Source organism: Ornithodoros turicata, chromosome 2, assembly GCF_037126465.1.
Source record: "Ornithodoros turicata isolate Travis chromosome 2, ASM3712646v1, whole genome shotgun sequence".
In the NCBI taxonomy this organism is placed as follows: domain Eukaryota; kingdom Metazoa; phylum Arthropoda; class Arachnida; order Ixodida; family Argasidae; genus Ornithodoros; species Ornithodoros turicata.
In genome coordinates, this window is record NC_088202.1 from 35,874,783 (window position 1) to 35,880,610 (window position 5,828).

At 41.7% G+C, this 5,828-nt stretch overlaps 1 long non-coding RNA gene across 1 annotated transcript; it reads right to left on the bottom strand.

Annotated features, from left to right (window-relative positions):
* Positions 1 to 300: 300 nt before the first annotated feature.
* On the bottom strand, positions 301 to 4,579 carry LOC135385287 (uncharacterized). The gene is made up of 3 exons (XR_010420384.1): positions 4,343 to 4,579; positions 4,252 to 4,273; positions 301 to 967 (listed from the first exon to the last, which is right to left on the bottom strand). It is a non-coding gene; the product is annotated as an uncharacterized LOC135385287 (long non-coding RNA).
* Positions 4,580 to 5,828: the final 1,249 nt, after the last annotated feature.

The following is a 5,828-nucleotide window of genomic DNA, read 5'->3' on the forward strand; positions in this document are numbered from 1 at the left end:
CATTAGTAGTACTCACTCAGAGATACTCCTGACAAGAGAGCATGGTGACCATCATTCCCCACCGCTCTAGATAGGAAGGTATTTGGAGCAAGAGCGTTCGCGCCAAGGAGGAGCACGCACCAAGACCGCCCCGCGCGTTTCGCGGCCGCGCGTCGCGTAGAGAGGGGTTTCCTTCTCGCGTTTGAACATGCGTGAACATGCAAAATACATCTTATTCCCTTTCCACATCTTTTAATACATCCCCGAGCGGGGAGTTTTCCTACCGCACTTAACATAGCATACATTCATCCTGAAGACATGCAAGCAATAGACATACACATTTGTACAAGTGAAAAATATTTTATTAATGCCAATTAAAGTCAATGATGCTTAGTAATGCCAATTAAAGCCAATGGTGCTGGGGATTGCCAATTATGTTGCCAATTATGTTGCCAATCTGTGTGAAGGAGAAAACCCAGCGGAAAAACCTTCACACCTGAAACAGAAGAAACATACAAGACAACAAAGATGCTACAGGATGGCAATTAAGACATGAGAATGGAACATACTCACACATTTTCTTCATTGATTTGGCAGCTTCCATAAGGGTATGAATCGATGGCATTGAATTGATAACGTTTATCATCATAGGGCATGAGAGCAAGCTTGGTATTCTCCAAGGTATACATGCACTGACGTTTGCTACATATTGATCTTTGCACATGAGATACCTTTTCACTATTGAACAACACATTTTTGTACACATCATGAAGCAAATGCTTGCGAAGTATATCCTTCTTCACTCCTTTTGCTCTAGCTATTTGATCATCACCAACCAACTTTATCGAATACATTTTAGCCTTTAGAGCAACTACCTCCTCAATTATACGACCACCAGTCTCACACTTGAATCTAAACAACTTACCCTTATTTTTGTCACTGTACAATGCATGATCTCCAGGATATGATGACAGGTCCAGATGTTCATCTGCAATTTTCTTCAGTTCACCTTCATAATCGTCAGTCATCAACTCTAGGATAAAACTATCAGTGTCCGTGTACATGGGAATGACTGTACAGGAGAGCTTGCTCTGTAGAGTACAATAGAGGAACTCATACATGACATACTTCGAGTGCTCAAGCACGCAGAATCCAATCTGCAATGGGAAGTTACATTTGATAGTTCTTTTTTTCATTTCATACAGAACACAATTCTCAGAGAGAATTTCGAAATGAACACAGTCATTTGAACTGCTATACCGCTCAGCTTCCTCTAGACTAAAGGCTACCTTAATATTCCTGAAACGAGAAGGATTAAGAAGACTTCTTCCAAAGATACTATTTATAGAGAGCTTCATCAAGCTCTTCTCAAACTCTGTTTGTGCTGCTCTACGACGCTCAATGTTCATCATGATATATGGTTCAAATATCTTGCTCTGCTTGAATTGTAGTATTTTATGGATCTTGCTCACTTTCATACCCAGTCTATAGTACAACCCCAGCAAGCGATAGTGCACAACATACATTGTTTTGTCCATACATGTGAGAAGCAACTTCTCTTGAGCGGATGTCCTGTAATTAAGCTGCTCAATTAGTTGATGTTGATACGTTGACAGCCAACTTGAGTCCACCTTCTGCTTGAGCGGCGCCAGCGGGAAATACCGTGTCTTCTCATGCAACTCTGGAGGGTATACTAGATCGCATACGTATATATAACCGATAGCTGCATCCTCTGGGTGATTAACAAAATCGATACTTGAGAACTTTTCTTCAGGCACCCATTCGAACCCTCCAACTGGAAGGCACTTTGTGAGACAACCACCATACAAAGAATTGGCATCATAGTAGGCCAAATAGCTCGATGGTTTTTCTTCATCGTAATCAGGGCAATCCTTATTGTTAGCTCGAGCATAGCGTTTCGATTGTTGGCAAATACCTCCACGAATGGAGCCCTCAATCGTACGGTACATTTCTTCATCGGTGAAGAGCTCTATTTCCGCCGAAGTGTGCTTCAGAGCAGCTTGCCAGCTGAAACCTGGGAAACTCACAAAGCGAAGCACTTCCAACCCGTACGTCTTCAAGGATAGAAACCTAAAATGCTGCATTACATCCAACAACAACAGTGTGTCACATAACAAATAAAGGTTGTTGTAATCGGCGAGGGTCCTGCAAGAAAAGTGATTAAATATATCCTGTGCATAGGCATAGTCATCGTCGCTCACAGGTGTCCTAGTTAGATCATTAAAAAAAGCTTCCTTGGCTGGAAGACTTTCTTCTTTGTACACATCAAAGCTCTTAATGTATGAGTATGGAAAGACACCTTTCCGAGTCAGACGAAGAAAATCTTCGCCATATACCTGCTTCAGACACTTGAATGCTTGAACACCCTCAGAAACCATTAAACTGTCAACAAGACAGGACAGTGATTGATTCAAATATTGAGTAGTGTCACGGAAAATGAAATTACCATACTCAAAGTTCCGTATTTTTTCACTACTTGTTGCAATAAGTTTGGGTGGTGTTTTCCATTTCATGTCGTGGAAACCACGAAGCAGAGAACTGATGTCATAGGCCAAATTGTGTACCAACACCGGTATCTTACCTTTATTTGCACAACCAACGTTGCATTGGTTGCACAAAGAGGCCAAAAAGTTTGGGCCATCATACCTACTATGGTCATGATGACAAGTTTTAGGGTGAGCTTGATCAAAGAGAACACCGCAGTACTCGCACTGAATGGCTGCATTGTGTTTACTCTCTTGCTCAGCTGACAAAATTATAGGTGCTGGTTCGCTGTTATACATTGCTGCGATGTCGTGTAGAAGCATGAGATATTCTACACACTTGGAACCAGCATCAGGTCCCAAATATACATCTTTTGCAATGATCTGCGAGTCGTAAGTTCGTACTAGAACTGCACAAAATGAACTCATTACGTGACGTTGTACGGCATTTTTGACTGCTGTATTAGGGTCCAGAATGGACTCTGTGTCAAGTCCTATCACATAAGGATAGGCGAACATATTGAAATATTGATTAAATTTTATTATATTTTTGCCCGGTGGTGGGAACTGTAAGATGACTTCCTTCAAGTTCCTACACACACGACGATGCCTGATTAGCGAATCATTTGTATAAAATCCACGAGTGCATTTCTCGCAGAATACCCGACCGTTACGACTCATCAGAGCATTGAAATTTCTGATACCAAAAAAATGATCATTCACTTCCAACAACTTAATACTATCACTGCATTCCTTTTTCGGTATGCGAGAGGCATGCAATGTCCCATCCTCATACTTGTAAATAAATACACCAATTTGATTACGATCTTCCCAGAGATCTATATCAGAATATGAGACTGGACCCTCAGGCCACCACTTCACACGAGCAATAGAATTTGACTCACAATTTTTCAAGTATTTGGTATATGATTGCCAATTATTTATACGCCTCTTCTGAGGGTGCAACAAAGCCAATGTATTATATTTGAAGCACTCGTGAGGGGCGTTGGGAGGAGAGTCCACATTGGTAATTGTCTTGCACTTTTTCTTCAACTCATCAGGTATAGCTGTTTTACACCCAATGCGCTTCTTCTTTAATTTAGTGATGGTTACCTCAAGTTCCAAAACATCCCTGGAAACAAACCCACTACCAACTCGTTGATAGTTTTCCAGGTTTTGTGAGAGTTCAGAAAAGCTCTCATTTAGTGCAATCATTATATCTGAAAGATTATGTATCTCTTGTGATGTTGTTGGTATGTATGCGATGTTAGTTGTGATATTGTCACCTACTTCTTTCACCATATGCAAAGTTAGTCGCATATAAAATCGGAACGGTATACACTGATCCTGCAACATTCTCACTATATCATGCTGATACAAAAGAACATAATCGATCGGATCTTCCACACTGTCATCGTGTGGAGAAGCAAACAGCACAAAACTTCTATTATGACCGCCAAATGCACTCCGAGTTAGAAAGAATGGTAGGTATGGAACTTCTACGCCGGGGTGGGCACCTCTAATATGTTCTGAGAGCTCTTGTACCTGATCGACATTTGGCTCTGGTGGTAATGGGTTGTTTAATTCGGCAAAATTGTCATTTTGAATGGCATCTATTGGAGTATCCGAATCAAACAGACCATCATTCAGTAACATATTAAAATCCAATTCCCACTCCGGATGATTCGCTTCCACACCACCAGCATCAATTTGCAAAGCTTGCTCCCTCTCCTCAATACGTTGTATTAATTGATCAATACCATCATACCCACAAATTCCACAGCGAGGCACTAAATAAAAAAAGAAAATGGAAAGGTCTCAGTTATAATATCTGAAGATAAATCAAGAAAAATACTCACTCTCAGCAGGTCTAGTAGGAAACTTTGGGGAGGAGGCAGCACACCAAACAAGCTTTGGTCTCGAACTTGAGCAGGAGGCAGCACACCAAACAAAATTTGGCCTGGAACTTGAGCAGGAGGGTAGCACACCAAACAAAATTTGGCAGGCAAAATGAAACAAGCACTGCAACCAGGGCAACAGAACTTGTTGGAGAAACACTGCACGCAATGCTCGAATTTATAGGGTGAAAATGTTGATGTGGGGGCGGGCTAGAGAAATCCACTTGTAGCAAAAGTCTTTGTAGTAAACAACCAATTGCAAACTAAGGAAAAAACGCAACCAATAGGGAAAGTATGCACATCCTCTCCATCGGATTCCTTTTCAACATCCCCCTCACAGTCGACGATGGAAGCGCAGAAGTGCTACGCGGTCTCCGAGGACGATTGTATGTATAGAAAGTTTTCCCGTTTTTTCCCTCTCTAAAAATGTGATTCTTTGTTAAGATTCTGATTGTCTCCTGACGGGGGATCTTCCTCTTGTGAAGACATTGAAGCCACCACCCAGAACTTTCTTTATACAATATGATGAGCATCTGCGACGCTGTCGTTGTGGTGGATTGTGGTCATCGAATCCATCTCATTGGCTAGACAATAACATCCGACCTTATCTCGGTTGCCATCCAAGCTCGGATCAACCATGAAGCCCAGTGAACGTTTTGCTTTGACGGTACAATGGCTGATGTACAAGGATTTGATGAAATTAAACTCCTATCTGAACTGCAACGGGCCAGAGGCCGATTTTCGTCTCATTATGCAAATTCTCCCGTTTCCGATGCGGACGAAACGAGGAAAGATTAGTCGGAGGCTCCAACGCTTCGTCGCCATCAAGTGTGACTTGTTGCGACGGTATCGTCAAGGTGACAATATCTCTCCAACCATACTTAATGCTGGACTCAAGCGACCAATAATTCGAAACTTTTACATCCAACACTCGGAATACATCGTGCGTCGCAAGAAAGATGGTTGTCGCAAGGTGTCGAGTCTGGAGGACTATCTGAAAGAGGTCTGTACATTGAAGAAATAAAATGAGACATTTTTCTTTAAATGAGGTATTCCTCTTCAATCATTTTTATTATCTTGAGGTCATTGTGTACAAGGTTATTGTCAAATAAGGAAACAATGCTCTTGAGTTGGTAATTCTTACAAAGGCGGGAAGCAAAGAAACAAACAAAAAGTCCACAGTGTGAGCTGTAAATGCTTTGAATGCATTTCTCGCAATACTGATCAATGGGTAGATCTAGCAGCTCTTCTTCAATCGGTGGTAGACCAAAGCTGTCCACATAGATGTACTTGTCATTCCTGTCTCTCATGTACAATAGCCAGTGTTCTCCTGGACCGTCGTGTGGGTGTGTATTGATAACTATAAACCCTTCTGTCGTTAAACTTGGTACCATATCAATTGCGAAGGTCCCGCGATACAGATTCAAAGTTTCATGGTTCAGAGAAA